General features: G+C 39.6%; 1 protein-coding gene across 7 annotated transcripts in view; it reads left to right on the top strand.

The window, feature by feature from the left end:
- The window catches only part of SPSB4 (splA/ryanodine receptor domain and SOCS box containing 4), a 156,947-nt gene that overhangs the window by 24,194 nt on the left and 113,020 nt on the right, over positions 1 to 19,733 (top strand). The window contains exon 3 of one of the 7 annotated variants that reach the window (XM_064386052.1): positions 8,138 to 8,186. The exons of the other annotated variants lie outside the window; for them this stretch is intronic. The gene's annotated coding sequence lies outside the window, so the exon portion shown is untranslated. The remainder of the gene's footprint in view (positions 1 to 8,137; positions 8,187 to 19,733) is intronic. 7 annotated transcript variants of the gene reach the window in all.

The following is a 19,733-nucleotide window of genomic DNA, read 5'->3' on the forward strand; positions in this document are numbered from 1 at the left end:
CCTTTCACAGAGATTGGTTCCATTGAGGACCTGCTCCCTGGGACTGCATCTTTGGCTTGGTGCAGACAGCTGACCTTTGGGTTAACTTCTAGTAATTTGCTTTTTCTGTTTGTAAACGATTGGAGATTTTGTAGACGATTTATATGGCAGCAGAAGAGCAGATGAACAATAATGTATGTCTTCATTAAGCTTTCAGTATTTCTTTTTCATTGGACTTTTCTTTGGGTAGGAAGAACAAAGCCCTATTCAACAGGGAATGGCATCAGAATTATCCTTAAGTGAGCAAGTGCCTACTGTACTTCTTAATTTACTTTTACTGGAAGGATTGCACAGAGGCATTATCTGGAGTTCAGCAGTGTAGCTGTATGTTTGGTTGGGTTTTTCTGTTTCCCCTGACAGGGCTTTTCCCCTTTTCCAGGCTGATGGAAAGTTGCTCCATTGCGTGCTATCCAAACAGCCTGGGCATAGCCAGAGGTCTTTTCGTCAGTTTTCCAGTCCATTCCCACACCTCTGTTTTGCATTGAAAACACACTATTTTGTCCTCACCTTCCATGATCCTTATGTAAATCGAAAGGTTTCAAACTATTTTATGGAGTTTCTAGCACTTCTTTTTTCACTCACTTCTGGAGACAATATATTTTGCTGATTTTTACAGTGGTTTTTAATTTAGACCCTTTTTTTAGCCACCATCCTTTTCATCTTATACCAGAGTGTTGCATTTATCTTTGAGCTTGTATTCATGTTCTTCCACTGACCTTGCTTTTTTATATGAGTATAAAGAAATTTTTGTACATCACTAATGAGTGGCATCTGCTGTAAAATCATTGTTTAGGTAACTTTATAAAATTACTGAAACTTATATTAAAATGTCTTTTCGTATCATGCCACACTTTTAAAAGTGAAATTGCAGACACTGGGGAAGTTTGAGTTCAATTCTGATGTGACATGTTCCTATGCATTTAACATATGGCAGCAGCTTTTCTTTTTCTGGCTGTGATCCAAACCTTGAGTCTCCATTTCTGTTTCTTTGCTCAGTGAAATACCAATTGGCTTTGAGTGGATTTAAGTAAAGGCTGTTAGGAAAAAAATTGCAAAATAATGGTTAATGTAATGAAAAGTATATGAAATGCAGTCTAAACTGGGTAATTAACTGCTTTCTGGTGCTCTTCATTCCTACATCATCAACACCATTCCACAAGGTTTGATTGCTTTTCTTTTTCATTTTGAAAATGTAAGGCTACTCTTCTTTGGGTTTGGATTGTCCTTTTTCTATTGCAAATGCAACACGCTTATTTTTGATGTTTTTGTCATTGGTAACTTAAGAATTTAATGAGATATTCCTACGAATACCTGTGTGCAATTACTGTGTGGTGTCTCCTTATAATTTATCACATTTAGATCACTTCTAGGATTGTGCTAATGAGCAGCCCTGTTTGCATGTAACTTCCTATGTTAATAGAAAAGTATGACAGTTCATAAAAATATTTTGTAATGAAAATTTTGTTGTCTGTAGACAAATAAGTATTGTACAAAGTATATTTTTTCCTGTCAACTATTGCATCCTCCTTTACAGCAAAGCACTAATTTTAAACTATACCCCATGCTGTTTTCCAAAGTTCCTTTCTCTGAGTATTCCTTGAGTTACTTTGTCTTTCTCTTCCTTAAGCAACATGTTCAAACTGCCTGATGCACATGGTAACCTTTATGTCAATGTCAAATAGGACTGTTCTGAAAAGATCCACTGACAGAGTGAAAAGGAACAAACAAATCCATCAACTTGCTAAAATGAGGTTAAAAAGAGTGGAAATGTTAGCATTTAAATTTTAAAAATGTTGATCTCCTGCCAGCCTCCTACTTTCTGTGCTCAACTCGTATGAATTGGTAAGATACCAGCTGAGGGAAGTTAACCTCTGAAGCTTTTAGGGAGAAGCTGTTTAGTCTCCTTCAGTTCCCTGCTGACTCAGGGGAAAGAAGCTGGCAGTGTGTACTTTGAGTGGACACATTCTCAGTTTTTATTTATCTTCCTGCTCTGCTGCAAAGTGAGTTTTAACACCGATTTGGAAGTAGTCATGAAATAATCCTTTATGCTATGTTATCCTACTTTTAAAAGAGTCAGAGCTGGCAACACTGGTTCCTAACCAGGATCATAAAAAGTGTCCTTGGGCTGGTTAAACTTTTTGGTTCTGTGGACAGTTTGGTGCCTACTTAGAAACAGGCAAAAGAAGTGGTGGCTACCTTGAACTCCTATTTTAGAGACTGTATCTCTCAAGCTAAAGGATAATTTCTTTATCTGCACAATGTTGGGGTTTGACTCTTTAATGGTCAGGAAGGAAAGAAGCCCCTGTGTCTTCTGTCCAGCCATGGTATGTGCTGACAGGAGATGTGCTCTATACTCACGATTATGTGATGTGAAGCAGTCTTAGAAAAATTCTCTACTTCTCTGGAACTTACCTCCTTCTTCCTCCAGCAGAAGAAATAATTCAAGATTATGAGCTTAGTAATTTTAGTCCTGAAATCACTCTACTCTCATAATATCAAGAAGAAATGAGTCCAATTTCATTTATGGTTTTCCTTTTCATTCCTCAGTGGAATGTACTGCTTTATCTTGCAGGGTTCTCTAAGCTTTCGGAATCACTGCAGGGATGGCAAAATCAAACAGAACTGGTTTATTTTAGCTATAATTACTTCTGCCTGGTAGCAATTAGGAAAGTAGAGAGGCTAGACTGGGTTTTAAGTGGCAGGAAGGCTATGTTTATTGAGATTTTCATACACTTTAAAATTATTTTTTCCGAAGACATTTTTCAGGGAGAAGTCTTTAAGGAGAAAGGTAAACTAATGACAACCCAGACTGGAGCCCAGTTGTGCTACCAATGTGTCCTTTTTGCTCTTTAGAATAAATAATCTTCCATGTTTTGCTCAATAGTGAAACCCTACAGTGTATTGCCTTGCAGTAGTATTTCAGTAATCTCCATAAAGATCATTAAGAGGGGAATGTAAGAAGAATTGCATAATGTAGTTGATCTTAATTTGGTATACGAGAGTAAATTAAAGAAACATCTATTTTATGATTCATCAGTTGAGCTAAAGCAAGTTGCTGCACAGGATGCTGAAAGGTCAAAGCTGTTGTTTCTCAGTGATGTGTCAGAGCTTGTTTTGTTCTGTTCTCTTTCTCTGGCCACCTAATTATGGTTTGCCTGCAGAAGGGAACTGGATGATCCATGATGACTGCTGTGCCTTTGGCAGATGGACCTCATACTCTTAGGCTTTCATTTGCATGTTTCTTGCATCTCTGCACAGGAAGATTCTTAGAATACATTAAAGTTCCAATTGTTACATAGCAAACCATTTTAAAGACACATTACAGAGTTTTACCATTTGGCCAGCACATTGCTGTTGTTTGTACATGAGGTGATCCCCTGCAGTACAGACTGGAGCTGTACTCCAACCTTCTTTTTAACTGGCACCACATCCCAGGAACCCTTGCTTCTTGGTTGTATATGGCTCAGCCTGGTTATTGGAAAGAGGGTGGTGCATTCCTGGCTGTGTGGAAAAATTCCTGGTGCACACTCATGCTGGATGGCATGAATTTCTCTGAGCACTGTCAAGACCAGCACCCTCCTCTTTAGAGCATTTGTGGCTGTCCTGGGGAGTCCCCCAGTACTAATGCTGTGCATGGTGTGCTCCCTGGGGCTGCCCTGAGCAGTTCTGGTGTCAGCTTGATGCCTGCACATGATCAAAATTTGCACTTATCTCTCTGTCTGGAAGATTTATTTTAATGCCTAAAAAGCTGATTGTTTGTAGCCAATGTTGCTATAGAGACCCACTGTATATTGAATAGAAAAGGATGGCTGCCATGGAAGTGTGTTGAACCTAAATATTAGATGTGACAAAACTTGCTGATACAGACTCACTGTCTATAGGAAAATGTTAGTTGAGGAAAACCAGGGATCACTGCACCATCGGTTGATGATACTCAGATCATACATTCACATGTATTAGACCTGTTAAGTTATTTATGAGAAATAATCCAGATGTACACTCATGGGGATTGAGAATTTCCTTAATGAAATGTTATGAAAAGGACTTAATCCAAAGAGATACAAGGCTGTGTCTTTCCCAATCAGCAAAAACCAAACCGTGTTTAAGTGGCTTCCTGAGTAAGAGTTTACTTGGACACATCCATAAATGGCTTAAAGAGCTGGATGAACATGTGTAAATGTAAGAGGTCTAATTGTCTTTGAAATAAAAAGCAGGAATCTTCCAGACTGGAGTGAAATAAAGTTAAGCCCTTACTGAAATGATTTTGGCAACACACTCATAGGAATAATCAAAATGTGAGGATCAACTTGCAAACCTTGACTGAGTGTGGAATATTTCAGAGACAGGTAAGCAGAGAAAGGGGGGAGAGCAGACAGTGAGCACATCTACAGGCAGTCAAAAATGAAGTTGGATGTGGCAGGTTTCTACCTGGCACTTCCAAAATTCCCAGTGCAATGGGCATTTCTTTCTCTCCAGCCCACAGCTGTTCCAGTGAAGCTGAGTCTTTCACAACAAAACCTGTCTCTGAACTGAACTAATCCCTGCTGCTGCTTTTCAGGGTGGAAATGGTGTGCAGCAGGAGGGAAGGAAAAGATTAAATGATCCTTGAATTTAGTGCTCAGTGTTAAAATCTAGTTTAAAGGGAAGTAAAGATCTTATTGGTTTTGTGCAATTATGGACTTAGGATAAGTTTATTTTATGAGTGGTTTTATTTTTATCTTGAATTCAGTGGTAAGACATTTAAGTTCTCTTGTTTGTACCCATTACCTTTTGTTTCCTTTAGCACACCTTATTCCTGTTGAGCCTTGTAAGTTTCTAATCTGTTGTGCCTTTACATCTGTCTAAACACAAATGGTGTTTCTGATGTTTTTAACACCCTGGAGGAATTTAGAAACTCTGACCCCATGGCTGACATGATTGGTTCTGACTGGCCATGGTTTGTTTTGGGTTGGCTGGGTACAGTAGCACTGGTGGAAGAGGCTGAGACACCACTTTTTGTTGTTGGATTTGGATATAATTGGTTTAAACATTAATTTTCTTTGATGTTAGAATAAAATGGGCTGGCAAGCACAGTGCTTCTATACTTGTGCCTATAAATAGAATAAATTTTCCTTTTAAGTCTTTGATAAAGACTTGAACCAGCTGAAACGCCTGCTTCTTGTGTTCCAGCCACTAGCAATGAAATGGCTTTAATATTTAAGTAACTGTTTTTATTAGACTCTGGTAGGCTTTAATAGGTGTTCCTGGAGTGCTGTTGACTTGCTCTTTATTGGTTAGCTGAGAGAGAAAGCTTTTATTCTTTTCCAGCAGGACCCTGAGGGTGTCATTCAACACCCTAGGGCAAGATGCTGAGCCAAACCCAGCAATAGGAGGCAGTGATAAATCTGGATTTGAGGGAAATAGAGCAGGTTAGGACTCAGCTGCACTCTCAGTTTGTTAAATTTCATTTTTGACACATTCAAAGTGTAATCATCAGGTTCTATTTCCAACTGATGGCCTTAAAATTATGTTTATTCACATGAAGTCATTTCTGTTGGTGCTTTGAACCAGACTAACTTTTATGTGAAAGATGGTTCTGATAAGTTGTCTTCTTGTCTTACATCAAAGACAACTCTGTCACTTTCAAAGAAATATTTTGAAAAAAATAATGAAAAATAGAAAGCTGTACCATAAAACATTAGTTCTTCTGTGAAAGTAGGCCCTGGAGTGAGACTTCTGTCCTACCACCCTAACACTGCTAACCATTATTTTAGCAGGAGTGGAAGGAAAGGATTTTCATGTTAGACTGGAAAAAACAAAACAGAAATGCCACTTGCACCAGTGTAAGTTGAGTCTTTTGCAATGTAAATTGCCATCTTTTTGTTGGCAGGTTTGGGAAAGAATAAAGAACTTCTGGCTTGTTTAAAACCAACCAGCACAACAACAAAGTAGCAATAATTTTTGCTTGTTGGGATGTTGAGCTTTGTATTTTATGTTTGGGCTTATAATTTGAATTAAGAAAAAAAATGTATATTTAGAGTCTCTCCTTAGCTGTGGGATCCCTGTTTGGTAGATAAATACTGCATTCCCATAAGGAATGTTGAAGCATCATTTGTTCCCACCAGATGTTACAATCCCTGTCTAAGGGGGTGCAGTTGGGACTCAGGCTGAAGGTTCCCTTTAGGGAAGAGAAATTCTGCAGAGGCTTGAGAGGTGAAACCAGAGCCACCACCAAGGCTGGGCAGTGCAGAATGGGACTGGGAAATGTCTGCACTTGCTGGAGTACTGTGATGACATGATGTCCAGTCCTGGAATAATTGTTAATAAAATAATTCATTAACTTCTTAGGCAAGACTGTTCAGAAGAACTAGGTCTATTTATGGGAAGGGGTTTTCACCTAGAAAATAGGTTAATGAGTGCTTACAGAAACTCAGTTTTGCAGAATGAAGGTACCAAATGAATTGTTTGTACCATGGAGAGGCAAACATTTGTAAGCTACCTGCACAAATATGTAAGCTTGATGCATTATTCCATGATCCAAGGAAAATTAATACTATTTAAAAATTTAAACTTTATCATTTTCTTTCCAAATTACAGAGTAATTTTTGGAGTTTTTACAATCTGACCCTTGTCTAAAGTAGCAAAAATATTATTGTTCAGTGAGGATAATTTATATGTCTTTAACATATTTTTCTTGGAAAAAAAGGACCTGTAAAATACCTTTACAACTAAAGGACTATTCCAACTAATTTTGCTGAAAATACTAAAAGAAAAGTATCATCTTATACATAGGACTTGGCACAGAAAATACTATCTGAAAAAAAAAATATTTATAAGAAGATTTAAGCATATGTACCTAGGTTATAATAAAGTAATGAGAGTATTTCCTGTCAGATTCATATTCTAGAGTATTAAACAGTCCAGAACTGAAAAGTGAATATGTGTATTTCTGAGTTTTCACCTTGTTTTTCTGTTACTGCTTTCAGCAACTGCTGTTGTCAACTGGGCACTCAGGATATTTTTTCTGCTGCACAGAAGTGTTGATGGGTTGGGAACACTGCTTTAGGGTTAATTTTCTGAAGTAATGTTTTGAAATGTGGTTATTTTTGTAAGTCACTAGTCAGAGTAGAGCAGACAAACTAACAAAATGTGAAATATTGGGGCTGCTGGGGATGGATTGAAGACTAAATATAATTAAATTGAAACAACAGGATGAATGATGTCACGCTCAAAATAGAACTCACATAATTTACAGTCCAATTTGATGTACTTACTGTTTCTTGCTTGAGCAGGTCTAGGACATTGAGCAATGGGCATTTAGTGCTTAGTATTTAAAATATTACCAAAAAGAGGAGTTTAGTAACAGAATTCATTGTTTAATATAAAGGATACAGTTTGATATAGAAGTTAAATAACATGAATCTCTACTTGTTAAACATAAAAAAGAATACATATTTATTTGGTGGTGGAAGATCCAAAGACATGGGCATAAATAGGTTGTCAGTTTCAGTAAGCAAGTCTTTAGGATGAGATCAGAGAAGCAGAATCTTAATTTTCAACTGTAATTTTCCCCCTAACACTTCCTAACACCTAGTTTATAAATCCTCGTGGCACAGTGGGGTATGTTTTATAGCAAAGTACCTGCTATAGGTACTGAAGCAGCTACTAAAGCAGCTGCTCCTTGCCTTTTCTTAGGAGCTCTGTGTAGGAGAGACCACAGAGACCACAGAGCCTGGATCCAGCTGCTCCCTACCAAACACATGAGAAGAGATGAGGAATGATGTTTGTTTAGCTCACTCACACACGAGGATGGCTCTTCTCATTCAACCCCTCTTCTGTCCTCCTCATAGAGGTGCATTCCTGCCTCCTGGGTGGGGCATTGTACTGCTGGACAGCCACAAAATCTGAGTATTGGAGCCTCTGTGAGCTGCACACCCTCCATGACTGAACTGAAGAGTCTTCTTGACCTATGTTTGAGGAGACTTTGCTGTCTTTTCTCTCAACAGTCACTTCACTTTCATTTCCCTGATGCACATATAGCAGAATAAGTCATGTGCTTTTGTGCAAGCACTGTCTGTAACACACATGGGATGTTCTCTAATGGCTCCTTTTCTTTCAGATTCTTTCCACATACCTGCTGATGCTTTTCTGAGGCTGAAATCTCGAAGGCAAAAAGCATTTTTTTCTGTCCTAACTTATAGGGGATACTGTTATGAAGGTGGATCAGTGTTGCAGTGTAAATCAGGGATAATCACAACAGCCCTAAACTGTTTCCAGAGGTACTGGGTGGAGCCTAAGTGCAGCTGCACAGGAATTTTCTCTTCCTCCTCTAGCAGGATATTGGGGCACTGTGCTGTGGCTGCATGTCCTGGTGTTGGAAAGATGAATTCCAACACCCTGAGTGAGCTTCAGCTCCCTGAAAGCCCATTTTTCTCAGGTCTCTCTCTCCTCTGTTGTGATCTAACCGTGCCAGCAACACAGAGAGCTTCTGATGCCCAGGAATTAAGTTCACGGATACCCCATGGATTGACTTTTACTGAGCTGTGTGAGGCATTCAGGAGCATCTGTAATTGTTCAAAGTACATTTACCTGTGCCTAAGATGACCAAGAGGAATTATATATAGATAAATATAAAACCTTTTACGAGCTAAGGCTACCATTGCAAATAGTACAAAATCTGATCCATTTTTTAATATATAAAAACAGTATATACACTGTATTTTATGGACATTTGTATATTTGCATGTGTACATTTGTAATTTTGCTTCTTTCATATTGTAGAGTTGCTAGAAAAAATAGTTGATTAGCTTTTCTAAAAACAAAAATGGATGAAAAAAATCTAGAAAGTTAAAAAGATTTGTTTGGTTTTCAGCTAGAATAAACATGTCAAGTCAAACATCCTAATCTAGGTAATTTAGTTCAGCTCTGACGTTTCTGCCTTAGGCACTGATTGGAAATTTATGGTTTATGTCACAACGAGCCATCTAAGCTGCCTAATTTTGGTCTTGATATGTCCCTGATCAACATATTTTGGTTTGTTTCGCCCTTGAAATTGAAACCTTTTCACTCTGCCTGTTTTTTAGCTAATTAATATTTTCCACTCCTCCAAAATGTTTATGTTCACCATGAAGTAATGAGGAACTGGACCTCTTGCAAGGCAAATGCAGTTTAATTTGAAATTTTTATGAAAGCTGTGGGGTTTATTCCTAGTTCTTCTTATCAGGTGAAGAAGTTTTCTGCAAATGTCCCACATATTTTACCAAGCAGTCAAACTTATGGGAAAAACAGTGTGCCATTTCTCATGAAGCACCAGGCTTTTCTCAGTGGAAGGATGAAAGACAACAGATGAAAATTGAAACAAAACAGGTGCAGATTGGATAAAATCTTTTTTTTTTTTCCTTTTTTAATATATGAGAGTGAGGCAGTGAAACAAGTTGCTTAGAGACATTCTGCGGTCTCCATCCTTTGAGAGTTTCAAGACTCGACTGTATAAACCTTGAGCAGCCTGATCTGACCTCCTAACTGACCCTGCTTTGAGCAGGAATCTGGATTAGAGACTTCAGGTCTCTTCAGGGTGATTCTTGTGTCAAGTCACCCACTTGCTCTGGCAAACATGAAAACCCAGCCTTTTTTATATACAAGGAACATGTATGTATGTTACATATGAAACACACAGTCTGAAAATCAAAACCTCTGAGAAAGAGCTGAGCCTGAGGCACTTCAGTAGAACGAGCAGTTAAAATTGTACCTGTTTGAGAAATACCTCTAACAGACACTTGCTTCCCCTTAGTGCTTTCCATTTTTGGAAGCTTTTCTGCTTTTTGTTGCCTTAAAGGCCTTAAAGTTATCTTTATCCTTTCTTGCCCACTTGATCAGATGTGGAAGCAGCTGTCTGAGAATTGGTTGCTACATTGCAACTTGAGGCTCCATTTCTATTGTATGAAAAGGTTAAAAAAAATATTCTGGGATATGCCTGAGAAATTACATTTAGGTATTGAAGATTCTTCTATGCAACCAATAAGGCAAGAACTACCAAACTCAAAGATGCAAGATATAAATGCCTGCTAAGATTACTACAAAACTGGAAAGAAAGCTTAAGAAAGTGCATCTCTTTACCAGAAAAAATGTAGTCTTAACTAGTGTTGAAGGGTTTATTTCTAACTCTTAGAGCTTAGAATTTCTTGGTTTGCTTGGAAAAAATCTTTCTCTATTCACAGACATTTTTTCCCCCATTACATGTCTCTGGTGATTATTTAACATTAAGTTTCTACTAACCCTTTGGTTGCTCTGATTCTCCTGCTGGGAGAGTTAAGCTCTAAGGTAGGCTGAGAAATCCTGTTTTAAACTTTTGAATAGGGAAGTCCAGCGCAGTGGTAGTGGAAAAGGGGCAGGAGGTGACAAAATAGAGTGATGTTTACAGCTCTCAGTTTGGTTGTTTGCAATGCATGCCTGACAACTTAACTGGTCCAGTAAAAACAAACAAAAAAGCTTCAATTGAATGAATTCTCCTAGCAGCCATAACCAAACCAAGTATCCAAACAAAAAGTGACCAACTGAAAAAAAAGCGACCCACATTTCTTAGTGCTCCTTTGACCCAGAGCAGCTGCAGTAGTAGTAGGAAAGCTCTGCAGAGACTCAGCCTCTGACTTGCACAAATGTCAGGCTGCACAGGGAGTAATGTTGGAGGAAACCTGTCCTCCTTCCCATCTCACAAATCCCTTGTTTAGCTTTACAGTTACTTATTTAGATATATATATATATATTTTTATTTTTTTTAACTCAAAGTTCATACTAAAATAAGAAATCTAGTTTCAGGTTGCCCCATGAATACTCCCAAAAATGTTTGGATTCCCAGATAGAGTCCCTTCTGTAAACTTCTGTAAAAACTTCTTATTTGAGTTGTTTATTCTCCTATCAAGTAAACCTTTAATTTATACTGATTAAGAACATCTGGCCCCTCCTCTAATGCAAGTGTGTAAGGGTATTCTGAATTCTCTGTAAGGGCTGAGCAGATTCAGACCCAGGTGGCTCAGGTTCAGTTATGTTGCTTAAAGCCACAATAAAAAAACCTTGCTAGCCAGCAAGAAAGCAAATATTCAAAGATCTGGGAGCTCTATAGAGAACACTGACCATAATGCACTGTAAATTAATTTAAAATCATGTAATATCAAATGTATGGAAAGAGAATTTATACACAAGTTATTACTCATCTATAACCATATTTGACGTTTTTCCATCCTGGAGCTTGGATGGGTTTGATTCTTTTTTTGCAAAGATGTGAAGGCCTCAGTAGTACAGAATTCATAGAAATCCAGAAAGCACTAATGTGAACCTGGGAAGAATAGAAGCAGTGCCTTCAAAGTACTCCTGTTGTCTGTGTTTACCTGAGCATGGCAGGTCCAGTGCCCTGTGCTCAGCTGAAGCTTTCAGGGTGAGATTCAGTGCCTTCAGTTCTCAGTTGTCAGCACTTCTCTCTATTCTTTTCTTTTCTGATCATTCATTGTTTTGCCTTTCTTATGCTAAAAAAATTTACTTTTCAAAGCTTTTAACTTAGAAGAACATACTTCATAGAGAAATGGTAATTTTAAGGCCATCTGAAAAGGCTGACAAACGTCCTACAACTGCCACACGGCCTCTCCCTTCCTTTGTACAGGTTGCAATTCGGCCTTTAGAGAAAGACCGGCATTTGCAAAGCACCCGTGGGGTCTTATCTGTGGCTGGGACCCCTGAGTGATTCTGGGCGTGGGCTGCTTGCACCAAGCTCCTGTGCCCAGTGGGGAGATGGAGGAACGGTGTCTGTGCTTCAGCTGCTGTGGGAGAGCATCCTCTGTGCTCACAGCTGACTGTCAGCAGTGATCACACACCTCGTGGGATCTGAGCCCCACCTTCCATGTTCGTGTCACTGCTGGGGATGTAATTACATTGAAGTGTAAAAGAAAAAAATCCTGTGATGTTTGATTTGAGGATGGTTTGAAGAAAACTGATTAAAACACAGATGAGGCTGGGTTTTGTTATAAACTTGTGTGAAGTGCCCAAAGTGCCCATGATGTTATTTGGGAAATAGAATGCAGTGCTGAGTATGCCTGGAAAAAAACAAAACAAAACAAAAAACAAACAAACAAAAGACCCCCCCAAAAAAAATCAAACCAACACAAAAAAAAAAAGCCACAGAAAGGACAAACAGGGAAAGGACACAAAAGAGACACTTTTCTTCCATGTCACTTCTTCAAGGGGATTCTTCTTTATGCCATCTGCTGTAATTTTGGCACTGGCTGAGGTGGTGTTTCTAGCAAACCACTCTGTGTTTTGTTTTCCCCTTTTTCATCTCTGATTGACAGTCCCACCAAGAAATAACAATGAAAAGGGCTTTCATGGGATTAGATAGAGGCAGTTAAATTTCCTGGGGCACAAGTGTGTTTTGAGGAAAGGGATAAAAGTGTATTATTCTTGGATAATCCTGGCTGAAATATAAAGGACCACTTTTGGTGAATAATTAGAGAAAATGTCCCAAAACTATCTCTAATTGGTATGGCATAAAAACATATATTAACAGAGATGAAAGATATTTTTGCTTTGTCTCCAGATAAGTGAGTAATCTGTTGTATTTTACTTACATTGGATTGTAACTTTCATTATTAGTTCCCTTTAGTGGCAATAGTGACTCAGTAACTCTGACTAAATCAGTAAAGTACAAAATTATTAAATGAGTATTAAGGTGAATCTTTATTTTATGGCATGACTTGTATTCGTGTATTTTCCTTCATTTTCTTCCTCTATAGGTAAGAGTGTTTTGTTTTGCTTTATTTTTTTTAACCCTCAGGAGAAAACATGAAAAGGATATGTATGACTGACGTTAATTTGTGTTTATGATGTGAATTGCTAGGAGATAAGAAGCTCTTTGTTCCTATCTATTGTAGAGTGTGCAGAAGAACAGCCACAGAATTAAGCTATGCAGCATTCACTTCCTTCATGTGGCAGTCTGTTGTGTGCTGGGAATCTGCCTCAGGGCTCGAACAGGAGGAGGTAAAGCCACCTCAGGAAACCAAACACTCTTCTGTGCTGGTCTGCCAGTACTTACACAAGGACTTTCTGAGGAGGCTGAGGCAAAGGAAGGTCAGGTCTTGCAATGCCATGTAGCCAGAGAACAACCAGCTCATGAGCTCTGGAAACAACAAGTATTTCCCATGGTGTATGGGGAAGCCTCTGTGTTTGCAGCCTCTCAGGGCTGCTGGGAGAGGACCAGCACCAAACCAACAGTGCCAGGGGGGCTGCCCAGGAGCCTTGAGTGCAGTTCTCAGGACAAGGGTGTTGCATGCTGAATCCTCACTGTGTCTTTGGGGTTTCACTTGGATTGCCATGTTGAGCTGAGTTTGGACAGGTTTTTTGCCCTTTGGTGGAATGAGACTTGCCTTGGTCTTGCTGACTTCATGCTGTGTGCATTTTCTTTGTTTCTGTAGCTCATGGTAGCTGCACTGTAACATTCTGTTGGGGAAAGAGGAAGAGAAATTACAGTCTGCCTGATCTTGATGGAAGCAACATGCTTTGGTGCTTGCCAGTTTGAGTAGTGTCAGCCAGGCAGCAGCATGTGTCAGAATCACAGCTCAGAACCACTGTCCTTGGATAATTCATTATCATGATAGCTGTAAGCTTTCACAAACTGCTCTGCCAAAAGGAAAAATGTAACATTTATAAAGAAAAATCATACGGAAAATGGTACTTATAAGAAAAAAAATCTGTATTTTTTTATTACGGTGTTTAAAGTATTTTTGGGAAGTCTAGATATGTTGTAACAGTGTTTACCTCAAGGTTACTTCTTTCTTTGTGTGCTGTGTAGTCATACACTTACTTATGTGCTGAAATAAGTTTTATGTCTTTAAAGTTTTTGTTTTGTTAAAGAAAAGCATGGCCCTTTGAAAAAATATTAATATGTTCCTTTTGTCTGATATCTTGGCAGTGCACATTCTCTGTCCATCTCATTCTCACTGAGCATTGTCCCTGCTCTCCAGTGTGCCTGTTTTGGTTCTGCTGAGGCTGCCTTATACCAACAAATGATTTATAAAGACCACAGAACAAGTTTGAGGGGATTTACTTGTGTTGGGAAAGTTTTGGGGTTGTACCGAAAGAAAAGGTTACAAAGTAACTTCCATATTACAACTCACAGTACTTAGTTTCCATTGCTGCCGAGTTCAATTAGATCTCCAGACAACATATACAAAATCAATCCATTTCTGATGAGGTCATGATTCCTTAGTGCTCTCAGAACATTTGGACTGCCTGTTGCTGTTTTACCCAAACTCATTTTCAGCCTTTCAGCTTGTGCTTCTGCTGTTTTTCCAGGAAGAACTGAATCCGTTTGCCCTTCTGTAACAGCCGAGGAAGCTGAGGGTATGAGCTCTGTGACAGTGCGGGCATTAACTGAGCTATTTCACAGAAAGCCTCTGCAGAGGTGTTGGAAGCACTTGGAGCCTGCGAGCTGCCACAGTTGGGTGGTCTGTGAAGCAGCCCACGGAGAGCCCGGGCTCTCGGTGGGAAAGGAAAGAATGCAATTACAGCCTAATTAGAAATCCAGATTCTCTTCTGCAAAATGCGTAGTTTCCTTTTCTGCCACAAAAGTGACCTTTAAGGCACTTAAAAACAAATGCTCCAGCAAAGAAATCACACAGTTCAGAATAGCCAGTAACCACTGGTCAGGTTTTCTGTTGGATTCATCTCTGCAATTTCCAACCACTTGCCTAGTGGCTACTCTGATGGGAAAAGAGAGCTCAGTCATTACAAATCTCTCCCATAAAACCTCTTTGACATGGGTACGTTCCAAGGAAAAGGTTATTTTTTCCCTTCCTCTTCCCTGCACCCCTGAAATGAGCATATTTTGACTACAAGAAAATTTTTTTGAATATCCCTAACACCTATAACTAACAGCTGCTGAGTACTTTTTTGTTGAGGAGTGAAGTAGTGCGCTCTGAGCAATGTGGGAACTGGCTCCCCTGGAGAAGAGGCAGTCACTTGTGAACATGATTAATGACAAATCCATGCTGTGAAGCTGATTGGGTACTTGCTTTGGGTGGTGTCTGAGGAATTTATTAGTGGGTAAAAACAGTTTGCAGAAAGATCAGTTTACTAAATGGATCTAGCAGAGGTTTTTCCTAAAACTTACTACATGTTTTAGGATTGCAGGAAAGCATCTCTTCTCAAATGCATTGTTAGATTCCTAGTGGAAATACTTGTCAGATATTCACAGTCAGATTTCATACCTGATTTAAATTCTACATAACTGTTAACTAGAGTATATTGATTATCTATATTAATTATATATTTTAAAATGTCAATCCCCTTATTGTAGAGTCCTCAGATCATTTGGAAACTTTATTTTTCCCTTGACTTAGTCATGTCTCTTGAATATAACTATGGAAAGCAGGAAGCAGCATGGAGCTGTGTGCATAGCTCACAGCATGCAATATTTGACCTTGGGGTATCTTTTCTTTCCTTGCAGTGACTATTTCACTGTCAAGGGATGAATTGTCCATGAGTCCTGTTAGAACCAAGCTGTGGATAATGAATGTCCACGGCAGAGAATGACTCAATACTTCCCAATGGGTGATACAGGAAAGAGCAAAACAAATCTGAGTCAGCTACACCTGCCTTGAGCTTCTATTTCAGTATCCTTTTAAATCATCTGTTCCTCTGCTGAGATCCTTTCCGGTAATGCAAACAGACTTTGTGAGCTGGGCCCTCTAAACTGACCTGAGATTGGGGAAAGATTGCTGCCTAAACTGGGACAGGGTTCCACTTCTGTATTTGGAAGAACTAGTGTTGATGTTAAAAACTTCAAGTTAAAAAAAGTTAAACTTTTTTTTTACATAAACATGGGTATTTTGTCACCATGTCGATGATTGATACATTCTGTATTGGTAACTGACTTTTTGGGGGAAGAGAAAATCGAATTTATTAAAATATTTCAAGGCAAAGATGAGCACATCACCTGAATGCCATTGGGGCAGGTTGGGAACAAAGATAGCAGCAATCCCAAGCAGTAGTAGAATCAGGGGAAACAGGAACCTACAGTATTTGTGAAGTAATTTAACCCACTTCCCTGCCCCAGGGCAGGATTAAATTCATCTGGAGGAGTTTCAGACAAAGTGGTACATGAAATGTTCATTTACACTGCTAGGCAGAATTTGATTTTGCTTGGGTTACAGAGCTAGCTAGTGAATACAGCCTGGAGGGGAGGAACCTCTGCTCAGAGGACTGCTCTGGGATTTGATACCTGCCAAGCTAATTCTGTGATCCATCAAATGACTCTGGTCATTCTTTCTCCGTTGTACTGTGTGCAGTGTACAAAAAAGGACTGAGCTGGCTGCAAGCACCTCTCGGAGCACTCAGATCAATGGGGCCATACAAAGACACCAGTTCCCGTTCTTTGAAAAGCAGCATAGCCCCGGGCAATGGATGTGATTTACCAAGCCCTGCTGGTGGGACTGTGCTGCTTTGTTTTAGCTGGCACTGGGAGCTCAGGTGTCGTTTTACTGTTCTTTATTACACGATGCGGGTGTGCTCTGTCAGCACCGGCAATCCCAGGAGAGCAAGGTTTGTAAAGCAGCTCACACATAGAGGCACCTACGTGCACAACCACACAAACACTTGTTCATCACAGGTACCTACATTTATTCTGTTTGTCTCTGCCTCCCTGAACGTGGGCAGTCACCAGAGCATTTGTTCCTGTGCTGCTGGGTTTTAATTATTCCAGTAGATGTCCCATCTGTGAAATAAAAGTAGCTTTCTCCTATGTCGCTGTAGTGATTGCGAGGTACGTGGTGACAGGGAGTGTAAAATACCCACTGCAGAAAAAGTTCTGAAAATCTGTAACCGTATGAGAACTCTCTTGGGTCGTTTGTCCCTCTGCTCGTCTGAAGTTATTCCCGATTTATATAATCCTGATGGAATCATCAAGTCTGGGCTGGAAATAACAGCTGAATCTAGCCTGGCTAAAAGGAGAGTCTTGCAGCTCAAAGCTGTGTCCCCCAGCTGTCCCCCATTCAGTCCCAGCACAGTGACCCCAGTCCCGCACAAAGCCAGTGTCCTGTTTCCCTTCTGCCCTCGGTTCCTCTCGTCCCTCTCTGGGTTTGCATTGTGTCAGGCTCGCCGGCAGCTGAGAGCAGTGTTTGATCTCTGCTTTTTCAGTGTGTGACACTTTTCCTAAGGCTGTCACAAGGAACACAGAAAGGCGTCTGCTCATCCATAACACATCTGAGCTAGCGGGGCCAGGCTCGCTAGGGCCGGTTAACAGGGACAATGCTCATTTGCCTTTCTAAAGGTAAATGTGGAGAGCTCTGTTGGAGTTTGGGTGGTTTGGGGTGTTTCGTTTTGAATTCTCTGCTCATACTAGCCTGGCTTAGCTTCTTTATTTTGCGTTTTCAGCAAAGAAATTTAAACAATATCGACCGGGGTACTTAAACTGCTAAGTGGCTTTGAATCTGTTTATTGAAGTCTGCTCAGTTTGACCTGAATCTGAGGCTCTTCTGTGCTAATTCAAGTTACTTTAAATTAGTGGATTTTTCTTCTTCTGTACTCACTTGTTTTAGCTTCTTGCTGTTACAGTGTGTTAATATATGTGTTGTGTCGAACCCCATAAAAATCCCTTTTTTGAGAGCTTTAAAGATGACAGTACTGTATGAAACTGTATTATGCTTTAATCACATTTTTCTCTTCTTAATCAGCTATTATGGGCTCTGCCAGACGGTCAGATTACTGTCACCATTCGTCCAGAAATCTGCCTGTCTTCTTTATCCTCTCTTCCTAAATCAGGGTACCCTCTTCTATTTCATATTTATGTAACTCTGGTCTTTCAGAGACTCATCCTTTTCCAGCATTATTTTCTCTCTTAAACCCAAACAGAAACACACCCACACACCACCCCGTGTTGGTGCTGGCCCATTAAGCACCATGGACACCCGTAAATTCAGCATATGCCAGCAGTTTGCTGCAGTTATTCCTCAGTCTGATGAGAGCATAGCTTGCCAGCCTGGTCCTTGCATTACAGAAACTCTTCTGTTACTCACTAGAGCTGCAGCTTTCCTCTCAGGTTGAATTTAAGTTCGAGTGTCTTCTCTCCTCTCAGCCTTTTTAATCAGACATCATAAAGTACATTAGTAAATGACTTGCTTTCCCTCTTCCACGACTAATGAGCGCAGGGCAGAGCAGTGAGTCTCCTAAAAGCTCACTGGTGAATGGATTGATTTCAATCCCTTGGAAAGAGATTATTTTGTAACGGTGCCAAGTGAGGCATCTCATTCTGACAAATTCATTTAACCCAGGCAGTTGTGCGGGAGCCACGCTCTCAGCTGACGCCTGGTGCAGACTGGTAATGGCAGCAATATCAGGAGGCACTGGAGGAAGCTTAGACCCTGATCCCATCTACAGCTCCCTGTGAGAGAACAGATTTGGCAGCAGACAGACAAGGATTATGTGTTGCATCAGTAATTAATGTGGTCCCCTGGGTTTTGAGAAAATATCCATGGACAATGGGTATCCTGCTCTATATTTTTTTTTACCAAAGTCATATGAGCAGCATGTTTTTTACTATGCCTCCAGTCTCAAAAAAAACCCAAACAACACAAATCCCACCAAACCAACTCACAACACCAACAAAACGCCACCAAAAACCTTTAAAAAAATAATAGAATTTTGAGATAATTTGTAAGCCTATAAAAGGTGTGAAAGTGGGATTGTGGTGGGGGTTTGTTTGTGTTTGTTTAATTTTTGGTTGTTTATTTACATTTATCTAAAAACTAGGATGATTTTAATTTGTTTTTAATTTTTTAACTATACACTGAAAGCAGATCTTGTAACTTGAAGTCAAAGACAGAATTCCCATGCCTTTTGCTAGTTGCCATTATATTCTATGCTAGTCGGAGGAAGGTAGAGAAACCTCTGGAGAGCTTTGTACAAATCCTAACTCTCAATATGTCTGAGTGAGATGTAAAATCATAAACCTGATTTTTTTTGTGTGTCTTGTTGATGAGTAAGACTTCAAGACTAGTTTATAGTGGATAAAAGTTTACTTTTTTCCCCTGTGCTTATGATACCTTTATTTCCTATGTGGGCACAATCTTGAGTTTCAGGTCTTTCTTCCTGACTCAGTACAGGCACTTCATGTCTCATATTTATGCTTGCAAGCCTCAAGGATTGATGTACTTTTCTGGGAAACACAAACCAGCTCCGGGCTAACAAATGTTTGTGGACCTTAACACTACTTAAGGAACAGATGATAAAAAATAGAAGTAAAGTAAAAAAAAACAGCTTGGCTATTTCACTGTAAGATCTCATGGAATTTGTGGCCTGACTCAGCATCTTTGAACACTTGGATCTGATAGTACTGCATCACCCAGAATATGTCCATGAATCAAAAGATGACAATTAAGAACAATAAAGAAAACCTCCTAAACTCTTAATTTGTTTAAATTTTAAAATTACTTTCTGTAGTGGTAAAGAAAATGGTCAGGAAACATTTGAGAGCATAGTCATCTTGGCAAAAACAGTTCTGCTCTCTCTTTCTGATACACATTGACCCCAAAAAAGGCTAAAACCCATGTAAGCAGTTTTAGGTTATGACCTGTGTTCTTGCTCCCTGTACAACATTTATTATCAGCGTGTGGATTGGAAATCCTCCAGAAATAGTCAGATTGGTAAAGAGGTTAATAAAGGATGAATTCCTTCCT

This window comes from Passer domesticus, chromosome 11, assembly GCF_036417665.1.
Source record: "Passer domesticus isolate bPasDom1 chromosome 11, bPasDom1.hap1, whole genome shotgun sequence".
Taxonomy (NCBI): Eukaryota; Metazoa; Chordata; class Aves; order Passeriformes; family Passeridae; genus Passer; species Passer domesticus.